The 15,354-nt window shown below is 43.7% G+C and overlaps 2 protein-coding genes across 2 annotated transcripts in view; both read right to left on the bottom strand.

The window, feature by feature from the left end:
• The window catches only part of LOC143806668 (uncharacterized), a 34,650-nt gene extending 28,033 nt beyond the window's left edge, over window positions 1-6,617 (bottom strand). Inside the window, exon 1 of the mRNA XM_077287464.1 lies at window positions 6,420-6,617. The gene's annotated coding sequence lies outside the window, so the exon portion shown is untranslated. The remainder of the gene's footprint in view (window positions 1-6,419) is intronic.
• The window catches only part of LOC143806678 (putative transcription factor p65 homolog), a 93,007-nt gene that overhangs the window by 41,979 nt on the left and 35,674 nt on the right, over window positions 1-15,354 (bottom strand). The window lies entirely within an intron of this gene.

Genomic DNA, 15,354 nt, shown 5'->3' with positions numbered 1-15,354 from the left:
TCGCCCTGGTGGTTCTGGTGAGGGTTCGGTGCCCCCTCCTTGAGGGGGGGGTACTGTTGTGAATTTGGATTCTGGGCTCCCCCGGTGGCTACTGGTGGAATTGAACTGGTGTCTTCATCTTCTCTGTTCACCTGTTCCCATCAAGATGTGGGAGTCGCTATATAACCTTGCTGCTCTGTTAGTTGCTTGCCGGTCAACAATGTTATCAGAAGCCTCTCTGTGCTTGTTCCTGCTCCTAGACAACTACTAGATAAGTTGGACTCTTGTCCATGTTTGTTTTTGCATTTTTGTTCCAGTTCACAGCTGTAGTTTCGTTACTGTGTCTGGAAAGCTCTTGTGAACAGGAATTGCCACTCTGGTGTTATGAGTTAATGCCAGAGTTTTAAAGTAATTTCTGGATGGTGTTTTGATAGGGTTTTCAGCTGACCATGAAAGTGTCCTTTCTGTCTTCTGCTATGTAGTAAGTGGACCTCAAATTTGCTAAACCTATTTTCATACTACGTTTGTTATTTCATCTTTACTCACCGCCAATACATGTGGGGGGCCTCTGTCTCCTTTCGGGGTATTTCTCTAGAGGTGAGCTAGGACTAATATTTTCCTCTGCTAGCTTTATTTAGTCCTCCGGCTGGTGCTGGGCATCTAGAATCAACGTAGGCATGCTACCCGGCCACTGCTAGTTGTGCGTTAGGTTTAGTTCATGGTCAGCTTAGTTCCCATCTTCCAAGAGCTAGTTCCTATATATGCTGATGCTATGTTCTCTTGCCATTGAGAACATGACACAGCACAGAGCCAGGTAGTATATTGCCCAGCCACGTAGTATACAGCACAGAGCCACATAGTATATTGCCCAGCCACGTACGTTACAGGTTAAAAAATAAACATATACTCACCTTCCAAGGGGCCCCTTGTAGTTCTGTCGCCTGTGTTCGGTTCAGGCGGCAGCTTCCGGTCCGAGGGTGTGATGACGTCGCGGTCACATGACTGTGACGTCACGGCAGGGCCTGCAATGACGTCGCGGTCACATGACTGACGTCATGGCAGGTCCTTGTCGCACACCAACCTTAGCACCGGAACCTGCCGCTTGCATGGACCGGTCACCGGAGCGTCGGAAGGTGAGTATATAATGATTTATTTCTGTTATTATTTTTAACATTAGATGTTTTTACTATTGAGGCTGCCTCAATAGTAAAAACTTGGGTCATACAGGGTTAATAGCGGCGGTAACGGAGTGAGTTACCCACGGCATAACGCGGTCCGTTACCGCTGGCATTAACCCTGTGTGAGCCGTGACTGCGGGGAGTATGGAGCGGGCGCCGGGCAGTGACTGCAGGGGACTAGGGAGGGACTAATCGGACTGTGCCCGTCGCTGATTGGTCGCGGCAGCCATGACAGGCAGCTGGCGAGACCAAACAGCAAATGAATATCCGTGACGGAAGTTGCCGACAGAAAGATGGAAGTACCCCTTAGACAAATAAATATATATATATATATATATATATATATATATATATATATATATATATATATATATATATATATATATATATATATATATTTTTTTTTTTTTTTCTAGGTTCTTCAAAGTAGCCACCTTTTGCTTTGATGACTGCTTTGCACACTCTTGGCATTCTCTTGAGCTTCAAGAGGTAGTCACCGGGAATGGTTTTCACTTCACAGGTGTGCCCTGTCAGGTTTAATAAGTGGGATTTCTTGCCTTATAAATGGGGTTGGGACCATCATTTGTGTTGAGCAGAGGTCTGGTGGATACACAGCCGATAGTCCTACTGAATAGACTGTTAGAATTTGTATTATGGCAAGAAAAAAGCAGCTAAGAAAAACGAGTGGCCATCATTACTTTAAGAAATGAAGGTCAGTCAGTCCGAAAAATTGGGAAAACTTTGAAAGTGTCCCCAAGTGCAATTGCAAAAAACCATCAAGCGCTACAAAGAAACTGGCTCACATGAGAACCGCCCCAGGAAAGGAAGACCAAGAGTCACCTCTGCTTAATAATAATAATCTTTATTTTTATATAGCGCTAACATATTACGCAGCGCTTTACAGTTTGCACACATTGTCATCGCTGTCCCCGATGGGGCTCACAATCTAGATTACCTATCAGTATGTCTTTGAAATGTGGGAGGAAACCGGAGTGCCCGGAGGAAACCCACGCAAACACAGAGAGAACATACAAACTCTTTGCAGATGTTGTCCAAGGTGGGATTAGAACCCAGGACTCCAGCGCTGCAAGGCTGCTGTGCTAACCACTGCGCCACCGTGCTGCCCTCTGCTTCTGAGGATAAGTTTATCCGAGTCACCAGCCTCAGAAATCGCAGGTTAACAGCAGCTCAGATTAGAGACCAGGTCAATGCCACACAGTTCTAGCAGCAGACACATCTCTACAACAACGGTTAAGAGGAGACATTGTGCAGCAGGCCTTCATGGTAAAATAGCTGCTAGGAAACCACTGCTAAGGACAGGCAACAAGCAGAAGAGACTAGTTTGGGCTAAAGAACACAAGGAATGGACATTAGACCAGTGGAAATCTGTGCTTTGGTCTGATGAGTCCAAATTTGAGAACTTTGGTTCCAACCACCGTGTCTTTGTGCGACGCAGAAAAGGTGAACGGATGGACTCTACATGCCTGGTTCCCACCGTGAAGCATGGAGGAGGAGGTGTGATGGTGTGGGGGTGCTTTGTTGGAGACACTGTTGGGGATTTAATCAAAATTTAAAGCATACTGAACCAGCATGGCTACCACAGCATATTGCAGTGGCATGCTATTCCATCCGGTTTGCGTCTAGTTGGATCATTATTTTTTTTTCCAACAGGACAATGACCCCAAACACACCTCCAGGCTCTGTAAGGGCTATGTGACCAAGAAGGAGAGTGATGGGGTGCTACGCCAGATGACCTGGCCTCCACAGTCACCAGACCTGACCCCAATCGAGATGGTTTGGGGTGAGCTGGACCGCAGAGTGGCAGAGTGATAGCAAAAGGGCCAACAAGTGCTAAGCATCTCTGGGAACTCCTTCAAGATTGTTGGAAGACCATTCCCGGTGACTACCTCTTGAAGCTCATCAAGAGAATGCCAAGAGTGTGCAAAGCAGTCAAAGCAAAAGGTGGCTACTTTGAAGAACCTAGAATATAAGGCATAATTTCAGATGTTTCACACTTTTTTGTTAAGTATATAATTCCACATGTGTTAATTCATAGTTTTGATGCCTTCAGTGTGAATGTACAATTTTCATAGTCATGAAAATACAGAAAAATCTTTAAATGAGAAGGTGTCCAAACATTTGGTCTGTACTGTATATAAGCTAAATAATTAGATAATTACATTATAGAGGCTGTCCAAAACTTTCACATTGATGGCCTATCCTTAAGGTACCGTCACATTAAGCGACGCTGCAGCGATATAGACAACGATGCCGATCGTTGCAGCGTCGCTGTTTCGTCGTTGTGTGGTCGCTGGAGAGCTGTCACACAGACAGCTCTCCAGCGACCAACGATGCCGAAGTCCCCGGGTAACCAGGGTAAACATCGGGTTACTAAGCACAGGGCCGCGCTTAGTAACCCGATGTTTACCCTGGTTACCATTGTAAATGTAAAAAAACCCCAAAAAACACATACTCACATTCCGGAGCCTGTCACGTCCCCCGGCGTCCGCTTCCCTGCACTCCTCCTGCATCCTGTGTAAGCGCCGCCGGAAAGCAGAGCGGTGACGTCACCGCTGTGCTCTGCTTTACGGCCGGCCGGCGCTGACAGTGCAGAGAAGCGGACGCCGGGGGACGCGACAGACACTGGAATGTAAGTATGTAGTGTTTGGGTTTTTTTACATTTACAATGGTAACCAGGGTAAATATCGGGTTACTAAGCGCGGCCCTGTGCTTAGTAACCCGATGTTTACCCTGGTTACCAGTGAAGACATCGCTGAATCGGCGTCACACACGCCGACTCAGCGATGTCAGCGGGTGATCCAGCGACGAAATAAAATGCTGGTCTTCTAGCTCCGACCAGCGATGTCACAGCAGGATCCAGATCGCTGCTGCGTGTCAAACACAACGATATCGCTATCCAGGACGCTGCAACGTCACGGATCGCTATCATTGTTAAGTCGTTCAGTGTGAAGGTACCTTTAGGATACGTGATCAATGTCTGATCCATGGGGGTGGGATAACTGGCACTCCTGCTGATCAGCTGTTCCTGGTGGCAGCCGGAATATCTCAGTTACAGAGCTGCACAGCCCTGTCGACGGAGTAGTGGCCGTGTACTGTACATCCGCCCCATATTGACCTGAATAGCTGGTGGATGTGCAGTACTATACAGTCGACGGAGCTGTGCAGATCCAGCCGATACCAAGACCAGATGATCTGGGCGCTGAGCCCACATCAAAGTCGCGACATGTCAGCTATTTTGAACAGCTGACATGTGCGCGCAATAGCGGCGGGTGAAATCACGATTCACCCACCGCTATTAACCTGTTAAATGCCGCTATCAAACGCTGACAGCGGCATTTAACTACCGCTTCCGGCCGTGCGGCCGGAAGTGAGCGCATCGCCGACCCCCGTCACATGATAGGGGGTCGGCGATGTGTCAGAATGGTAACCATAGAGGTCCTTGAGACCTATATGGATACTGATCCCGGCTAGCTGTGAGCGCCACCCTGTGGTTGGCGCTCATAGCAAGCCTGCAATTCAGCTACGTAGCAGCGATCTGATGATCGCTGCTTTGTGCCAGCTTCTAGCCTCCCATGGAGGCTATTGAAGCATGGCAAAAGTTAAAAAAAAAATGTTTTTAAAAATATGAAAAAAATAAAATATAAAAGTTTAAATTACCCCCCTTTTGCCCCATCCAAAATTAAAAAAAACAAAAAAACCAACAAACCTACACATTTGGTATTGCAGCGCTCAAAATCGCCCGATCAATAAAAAAAAAAAAATTTAACCTGATCGCTAAACAGCGTAGCGAGAACAAAAATTGGAACGCCAGAATTACATTATTTTTTTTTGGTCACTGTGACATTGCATTAAAATGCAATAACGGGCAATCAAAAGAACGTATCTGTACAAAAGTGGCATCAATAAAAACGTTAGCTCGGCACACAAAAAATAAGCCCTCAACCGACCTCAGATCACGAAAAATGGAGACGCTACGGGTATCGAAAAATGGCACATTTTTTATTTTTTTTTAGCAAAGTTTTGAAATTTTTTTCACTACTTCGATAAAAAATAACCTAGACATGTTAGATTTCTATGAACTCACAGTGACCTGGAGAATAATATCAGATCAGTTTTAGCATTTAGTGAACCTAGCAAAAAAGCCAAACAAAAAACAAGTGTGGGATTGCACTTTTTTTGCAATTTCACCGCACTTGGAATTTTTTTCCCGTTTTCTAGTACACGACATGGTAAAACCAATGATGTCGTTCAAAAGTACAACTCGTCCTGCAAAAAATAAGCCCTCACATGGCCAAATTGAAGGAAAAATAAAAAAAGTTATGGATCTGGGAAGGAGGGGAGCGATAAGCGGAAAAGCAAAAACAAAGGGCAGCGGCGGAAAGGGATTAAACTATCTAGGCATTTAAGATTAAATATAACTGGCCCACCCCATTAAGTGTACTAAAAAAAAAAAAATAAAAAAATAAATCATGCTGCCATGGCACAATAAGCGCCGTAAATACGAGACCCATGAAAACAAAATGTTGGAATTGCATTATTTCTTCCCCCTCCCCTACACTTGGAATTTTCTCATTTTTTTTCAGTACATTACATATTAAAATATTCTGCCGGAAAAAAAATCCAAAAACCTAATACCTAAAAAAATAAAATTGCTAAGCTAAAATAAGAAAATAAAAAAAATCAATATAATACAAGAAAACACAATACAATAAAAACCTATATAAATAAAAAAAAAAAATTATATATATATATATATATATATATATATATATATATATATATATATATATATATATATATATATATTACCCTATGAATATGTTGGGGAAAAAAAAAAAAAGGGCGTTGTGGCTCTAGGTTGAAGAAGACGCAAAAAGAACGAAAATTATTAACCCCCAGTCATGAAGAGGTTAACATACAGGCCACCAAGTGCCCACTAGGGAGGAGGTGGGAGACCCAATGCTGGGACTGGGGGGGCACATCGCAAATATAAACCTGGAGCTAAAATCCAGCCAATGCCAGAAATACAGCAGCAGAACAAAAAGTCGCAGGCAGCAGCGGGGACAATCGGCCACACTGTGCGACAAATGCAGAGGCCGCAGCGGCCATAGAGAAAGGCTGAGGAGGCGCGCAGTCACACAGTGCGATAGTGACACCACACACAACCCGTGAAGGACAGAAGCCTGTCCCACCCCCCGTCTGGCGGCCTCAGGGAGATGGAGACCTAGGCCGCAGACCCACCGGCGGGAAGCGGGCGTTGTACTTCTTCTTCTTGCTCGGCATCGTCGAGGGCGGTGGACGACTGTGACCCACCGGGGGGCAGCGAGACCCGAGAACACGCCACACACCGCAACCGCCGAGAATACTAGCAAGTGATGTTCGTGGGGAGCGGTTTAATAAAGTTTTGTTCTATTGACAAAAAAAAGATGCTTCCTGGTGACTGCGGTAGGTTGTTCGCAAAGTAGCTGTTAATAAAGTTATTGAAAAGAAAGTTCTGTATTCGTCAGGCGAAAAGTAGGAGGGGCCGTCCTTGCAGTGTGACGTAAAGTAGGAGGGGTCTTCCTTCAGGCACCGAGTGTCGCGTGTTAATAAAGTTTTACAATAACACAAACCTGTAGGAGCCTGTTTGACCGGCCTGTTATGCACAAATACAATAGTAGTTTGGAATATATACCGAAACAATCTCCTATCCTGGTATGCTTATGCATGCTCCCAATTTTAGGGAATTAATTATTTATCAAATACTATGTTTATTTAATATTGTTACCCAATTTATCTTAAGGCGTTTTATTATCCCAATGTTTATTTAGAACCATTGTCAATATATCTCTATCATATGTTTGTTCACCGGCTATTGTCCTGGGTTATATATATCATGTAGTTTACCCTTTCCGAGGTTTATCCTCATTCTCTATTCTGTGCAGCTGTTGGGTATTAATCATCATGTCTATGTACTTATTACATTCTATTATATGCTGTATGACATATACCGACGAATTTTTCTGCTCCATGGGCAATTGGGTACGCCCCTTCTCTCCCCTCCCCTCTCTTGCTACTCCTCCTCCCATTCACCACTACGCAGACTCCCTTTGGAGCGCAGACTGCCGTCTGCTTGCGTTCCAAATTAGGGTGAATGGATCAATGCGCATGATCTTGAGAGGGAGAGATGTACGCGCCGCAGTGTCCTTAGGACCCGGAAGTAAATACATCGGGCAGGTGACTGACGGCCTATGGCTTTTGAGAATCCTCATTTATCTTTTTCTTTATATGTTGGTAAGCCTTTGGGGTGCTAATAGGGTTTGTGGTATCCATTTTTGGTGTTATATTGGGATTTTTAACGCAATCATTACCCGGATGTTATTACGCTGCCCCCGACTGGGGGCGGGGCCTATGAAGGTGCGCGGATTTAATGCTATCTATTTATATCCGCCGATTACCACCGCCGGCTTATGCTATCCATCTTCATGGCATGAGGCAATATCGGCCACCACATCATTTCCTCCTGATGAACCGTGCAAACGGGGAAACGCGTCGGGGTGACGTCAGCACACGCTAAGTGATCTTTTGTCTCTCTTAGTATCATATCTTGGTCTACCATTCCGGTGTCTATTGCCTGTTTATACTATTGGCTGTATCCAGGACGGACAAAGAACTGAGATGTTTATCGTTGGACTCAATTATTTAATATGACATGGGTCGCTATTGAGCGAAGTGCTGCATTTCTATTGTTATTACCATCCTAAGTGGGGGTGTTTGCTATTGTATGTTGGGGTTATTTTTTGCACTATCTTTTCACCACTGCCCTCCACTATTTTGTTTTCCCACCTTTAATGGTAGGGATTCGTTAGGGAAGTGAGGGACAGCCTACGTCTGAGTGGGGGCGCCAAATAATCGTATCTTAGGGTGCCAACCTCCACAGCTAGGCAGAGGTGAGCAGTAGGTTTTATTGTAGTACCTCAACAGGTTACCTATTGGTGGTATCTTATCGTGGTTATTTAACCAAGGTTTTTTGTTTTTTTTGGGTTAGGGTTTTATATATGTCATCATTAAAAGCTAAGTTTTAAGGGGATTCTATGTTCAACACTGGCCTTTTATAATCCCCATTCATTTTGTCTTGATTTTTTTGCGAATAGCCCATAGGATATGGCGAGCTTTCTTTCGGCACCAATCAATACCGATTTGTGGGTACAGGACGCCAACCAGGTTTTTTCCACCAATACTTTACCCTCCGAGAGCCCAGATAATCCCTCACTAAAAACACTCTTTAAAGAACTATATTGGGGATACAAGGAGAATATCAAATCGTGGTGGGAGGTAAAAGGTCTGGAAAATTATATTAAAAATCAAATTGTCCCTAAGGGACTACGCATTAATATCCAGCCCTCACCACGTACAACCAATCCCCTACTTCTGACAGCGTGGACAAAAGAGTCTGTTGAGTCCTCTATTCGCTTCATGCAACTCCTATTAAAAGAGGAACAGAGGCTTTTCGAGGACTCCACAAAGAAACTCAATAATCTCATTGAGAAGGTACAAAAGTTTAAATCTGACCCGGAATTTATTAAACGAGAAAATACACTACAAACATCTGTAGAGAAATTTCAAACTAATTTAAAGGAACGTAAGCACAATCAGTTTTTACGGGATTATACAGAGTTTAAAGAGAACCGGGCATACGACTATCAGCCAAGGGTGAACTCTGAGGTGTCGTCTTCAGATATTGACACCTCGGATACGGAACGTACAGAGGGTTTTTCAGGCTATCGTGGGAGAGGAAAGTATACTAAAGGGAAATGGCGGACAACAAAAAACTATCACAGACAGAGAGGCACCGGAAGAGGGAGCCAGTCAGAATTAAATATGACTGGGCCACAATCATCCTCATCCTCACAATCTTTTTTGGAACGAGGTCTGCTGACAACAGGTTACGACCTACGGAGAAGGCATCTGTGAGTCAGGGACAGATTATAAATCTATCATCACATGTTCTATCAAGTGATGAGTATTCTGTCCTACAGAAGGGCCTAAATTTTGTACCGACTGGGGTGTTTAATTGCTTCCAATGGGTTAAAGATGTAAATCTTTTCGGTAGAAATCTTAAATGGAAATTGTTTTTCCAGAAATATGATTCTGAAGAATGTAAAAAATTAGGATTATCAGAGGAAGATATGGAGGGTGTACGAACATTAACTGACCTCTTGAGAGAGAATGAACAGGAAAGAGGGAAGGGTCCTTTTACAGATCTAAAAAATAAAAGCACCAGGATGCCACCCCTAAAGGACACCACGAGTGTAGATATCTTTATCCAACTGGTTGAAAATGACTTATGTAAAATACCACGTATCAATCAGCATGGGTCTACAAATCTCTCTGAGGAAGAGAGCATAGCCCTAGAAAATTTGGAAAAGAACAGAGACGTTGTTATTAAGGCGTCTGACAAGGGTGGCAACCTGGTGCTTATGGACCAATGTGTTTATTTGAATATGTGTCATCAGTTGTTGGACGATGCAGACACCTATGAGGTTCTGGATCATGACCCTACCATGAGCTATAGCCATGAACTATCAGATATTCTGGACAGGGCTAAAGAGGAGAATCTTTTATCCCTTAATGAATGGAAGTTTTTGAGACCGAATAACCCAGTGAGGCCTACCTTCTATGCTTTACCGAAGGTGCATAAGGGTTTGTCCCCCTTAAAAGGGCGCCCTATTGTATCCGGTATTGACTCAGCTACACAGAACAGTGGTATTTATCTAGATAAGATCTTAAGACCCTTTGTCACGTCCCTACCTTCCTATGTCCGCGATACGTCGCATCTATTGAGTCAGTTGGAAGGTATCACAGTGGAATCTGGTACTCTGCTTGTATCAATAGATGTGGAGGCTCTCTACAGTAGCATCCCCCACGTGTGTGGGATGGAGGCCATAACCTACTATTTACAAACGAGAGCGATCGAATGTCGGGAACATAATTTATTCTTGGAGGAACTTTTGCAATTCTGTCTTACCCGTAATTACTTCCTCTTTGATGGGAAGTACTTCCACCAGCTCAGGGGTACTGCGATGGGGAGCCCTTGTGCCCCCTCGTATGCTAATATCTTCCTGGGCTGGTGGGAGGAAACCATCATATTTGGAGAGGGTGAAGTATGGTGGAGCCCTTATATTAGCCTCTGGGCCAGATACATAGATGATATCCTTGTGCTGTGGTCTGGCCCAGAGGCTGAGCTCCAGAGATTTGTGGAGACTATCAATGTGAACAACATTGGTCTCCATTTTACCTACGAACACCATGATATGAGTATTAATTTCCTTGACTTGACAATTTCGAAGGAATTAGATGGTAGCATCAGCACTTGCACCTACCGCAAACCGACCTCTACAAATAGTCTTCTGAGATGGACAAGCCACCATCCGGTTCCCCTCAAGAGGGGGATACCAAAGGGGCAATTCATGAGACTAAGAAGAAATTGCACGGATGATTTAACATACAAGAAACAGGCCAAAGACCTATACCAACGTTTTAGGGCAAGAGATTATCCCCGTGAGGTTCTGGATCCCCCCTTTTTTGATACTTTGGGGATGGATAGGCAGTCCCTGTTGAGGCCTAAGGATAACGCTAGTCGAGCTAAGGAGGAGGTGGTTAGACTCATTGGAACCTTTGACGGGCAGTCAGAGAGGGTTTACCAGGTCCTTAAAAAACATTGGGGGATCTTATTGGCGGATCCAGCGCTAAGGAAATATCTACCACTGAAACCGAGTGTGACATATAGGAAGGGTAGATCTATAGGAGATCGTCTGGTGCACAGCTTATACCAGAGACCACCAAAACTAGGGACATGGCTTGACAGAAAACCCTTGGGCTTTTTCAGGTGTGGTAACTGCACTAAATGTGAAGTCATGTCTCAGGGCAAGGTTTTTCGGAGTGCATCGAGTGGTAGAATGTTTTCTGTAAGGGACTTCGGAAATTGCAAATCTACTGGTGTGATCTATAAAGCTACCTGTACATGTCCTTTGGACTATATAGGGAAGACTCTGAGGGAATTAAGAGTCAGGGTTGGCGAGCATCTGGGGGATATTAGGCATAAACGGGATACCCCAGTTGCTCGCCATATGAATGACTCTCATTGTGGCAGTATCCAGCAAATCTCTTTCAGTATGATCGAATTGGTTAGACCTAAAATTAGGGGAGGCGATCTTGACAAAGTTTTGTTAAGGAGAGAGACTGAGTGGATATATAGGATGCAATCAATGTCCCCGAAGGGGCTGAATGAATGTCTGTCATATACCTGTTTCATTTGAACATCATGGAATTTACCTTTGTTTGACCGGCCTGTTATGCACAAATACAATAGTAGTTTGGAATATATACCGAAACAATCTCCTATCCTGGTATGCTTATGCATGCTCCCAATTTTAGGGAATTAATTATTTATCAAATACTATGTTTATTTAATATTGTTACCCAATTTATCTTAAGGCGTTTTATTATCCCAATGTTTATTTAGAACCATTGTCAATATATCTCTATCATATGTTTGTTCACCGGCTATTGTCCTGGGTTATATATATCATGTAGTTTACCCTTTCCGAGGTTTATCCTCATTCTCTATTCTGTGCAGCTGTTGGGTATTAATCATCATGTCTATGTACTTATTACATTCTATTATATGCTGTATGACATATACCGACGAATTTTTCTGCTCCATGGGCAATTGGGTACGCCCCTTCTCTCCCCTCCCCTCTCTTGCTACTCCTCCTCCCATTCACCACTACGCAGACTCCCTTTGGAGCGCAGACTGCCGTCTGCTTGCGTTCCAAATTAGGGTGAATGGATCAATGCGCATGATCTTGAGAGGGAGAGATGTACGCGCCGCAGTGTCCTTAGGACCCGGAAGTAAATACATCGGGCAGGTGACTGACGGCCTATGGCTTTTGAGAATCCTCATTTATCTTTTTCTTTATATGTTGGTAAGCCTTTGGGGTGCTAATAGGGTTTGTGGTATCCATTTTTGGTGTTATATTGGGATTTTTAACGCAATCATTACCCGGATGTTATTACGCTGCCCCCGACTGGGGGCGGGGCCTATGAAGGTGCGCGGATTTAATGCTATCTATTTATATCCGCCGATTACCACCGCCGGCTTATGCTATCCATCTTCATGGCATGAGGCAATATCGGCCACCACATAATTTCCTCCTGATGAACCGTGCAAACGGGGAAACGCGTCGGGGTGACGTCAGCACACGCTAAGTGATCTTTTGTCTCTCTTAGTATCATATCTTGGTCTACCATTCCGGTGTCTATTGTCTGTTTATACTATTGGCTGTATCCAGGACGGACAAAGAACTGAGATGTTTATCGTTGGACTCAATTATTTAATATGACATGGGTCGCTATTGAGCGAAGTGCTGCATTTCTATTGTTATTACCATCCTAAGTGGGGGTGTTTGCTATTGTATGTTGGGGTTATTTTTTGCACTATCTTTTCACCACTGCCCTCCACTATTTTGTTTTCCCACCTTTAATGGTAGGGATTCGTTAGGGAAGTGAGGGACAGCCTACGTCTGAGTGGGGGCGCCAAATAATCGTATCTTAGGGTGCCAACCTCCACAGCTAGGCAGAGGTGAGCAGTAGGTTTTATTGTAGTACCTCAACAGGTTACCTATTGGTGGTATCTTATCGTGGTTATTTAACCAAGGTTTGTTTTTTTTTTGGGTTAGGGTTTTATATATGTCATCATTAAAAGCTAAGTTTTAAGGGGATTCTATGTTCAACACTGGCCTTTTATAATCCCCATTCATTTTGTCTTGATTTTTTTGCGAAGAGCCCCGCCCCTCACAAAGGTTGTACAAACATGGCTGGTGTCGTCTAGGCAACTGGGCCTGGTACCGGAAGTGTAACATTGAGGACCGGCGACAGCGGAGGGTTGAGCCTAGAGTGTATGGGCTCCTTCCAGGTCCTGACTGCAGCCCGTACACTCTAGCCGGCTCATTACTGAAGATGCTAGACTGTATGGGCTCCTTCCTGGTTCCCTGACTGCAGCCCGTACACTCTAGCCGGCTCACTACTGAAGATGCTAGAGTGTACGGGCCCCTGTCAGGTATATATTATTGTAGATATAGACTGTACGGACTCCTGTCAGATATATATTATTGTAGATACAGACTGTACAGGCTCCTGTCAGGTATATATTATTGTAGATACAGACTGTACGGACTCCTGTCAGGTATATATTATTGTAGATACAGACTGTACAGGCCCCTGTCAGGTATATATTATTGTAGATACAGACTGTATGGGCTCCTGTCAGGTATATATTATTGTAGATACAGACTGTACAGGCTCCTGTCAGGTATATATTATTGTAGATACAGACTGTACAGGCTCCTGTCAGGTATATATTATTGTAGATACAGACTGTACGGGCTCCTGTCAGATATATATTATTGTAGATATAGACTGTACGGGCTCCTGTCAGATATATATTATTGTAGATATAGACTGTACGGACTCCTGTCAGATATATATTATTGTAGATACAGACTGTACAGGCTCCTGTCAGGTATATATTATTGTAGATATAGACTGTACGGACTCCTGTCAGATATATATTATTGTAGATACAGACTGTACGGGCCCCTGTCATATATATATTATTGTAGATATAGACTGTACAGGCTCCTGTCAGGTATATATTATTGTAGATACAGACTGTACAGGCTCCTGTCAGGTATATATTATTGTAGATATAGACTGTACGGACTCCTGTCAGATATATATTATTGTAGATACAGACTGTACAGGCTCCTGTCAGGTATATATTATTGTAGATATAGACTGTACGGACTCCTGTCAGATATATATTATTGTAGATACAGACTGTACGGGCCCCTGTCATATATATATTATTGTAGATATAGACTGTACAGGCTCCTGTCAGGTATATATTATTGTAGATACAGACTGTACGGGCTCCTGTCAGGTATATATTATTGTAGATATAGACTGTATGGGCTCCTGTCAGGCATATATTATTGTAGATATAGACTGTACGGGCTCCTGTCAGGTATATATTATTGTAGATACAGACTGTACGGGCTCCTGTCAGGTATATATTATTGTAGATATAGACTGTACGGACTCCTGTCAGGTATATATTATTGTAGATATAGACTGTACGGGCTCCTGTCAGGTATATATTATTGTAGATATAGACTGTACGGACTCCTGTCAGGTATATATTATTGTAGATATAGACTGTACGGGCTCCTGTCAGGTATATATTATTGTAGATACAGACTGTACGGGCTCCTGTCAGGTATATATTATTGTAGATACAGACTGTACGGGCTCCTGTCAGGTATATATTATTGTAGATATAGACTGTACGGGCTCCTGTCAGGTATATATTATTGTAGATATAGACTGTATGGGCTCCTGTCAGGCATATATTATTGTAGATATAGACTGTACGGGCTCCTGTCAGGTATATATTATTGTAGATACAGACTGTACGGGCTCCTGTCAGGTATATATTATTGTAGATACAGACTGTACGGGCTCCTGTCAGGTATATATTATTGTAGATATAGATTGTACGGGCTCCTGTCAGGTATATATTATTGTAGATACAGACTGTACGGGCTCCTGTCAGGTATATATTATTGTAGATATAGACTGTACGGGCTCCTGTCAGGTATATATTATTGTAGATACAGACTGTACGGGCTCCTGTCAGGTATATATTATTGTAGATATAGATTGTACGGGCTCCTGTCAGGTATATATTATTGTAGATACAGACTGTACGGGCTCCTGTCAGGTATATATTATTGTAGATATAGACTGTATGGGCTCCTTCCTGGTTCCCTGACTGCAGCCCATACACTCTAGCCGGCTCACTACTGAAGATGCTAGAGTGTATGGGCTCCTTCCAGGTGCCTGACTGCAGCCCATACACTCTAGCCAGCTCCCTACTGAAGATGCTAGAGTGTATGGGCTCCTTCCAGGTGCCTGACTGCAGCCCATACACTCTAGCCGGCTCATTACTGAAGATGCTAGAGTGTATGGGCTCCTTCCTGGTATATATTATTGTAGATATAGACTGTACAGGCTCCTGTCAGGCATATATTATTGTAGATATAGACTGTACGGGCTCCTGTCAGGTATATATTAC

The sequence above is a fragment of the Ranitomeya variabilis genome, chromosome 2 (assembly GCF_051348905.1).
Source record: "Ranitomeya variabilis isolate aRanVar5 chromosome 2, aRanVar5.hap1, whole genome shotgun sequence".
NCBI lineage: Eukaryota > Metazoa > Chordata > Amphibia > Anura > Dendrobatidae > Ranitomeya > Ranitomeya variabilis.
Note: the sequence above shows the minus strand (reverse complement) of the source record. Positions and strands in the feature narration are given on the sequence as shown.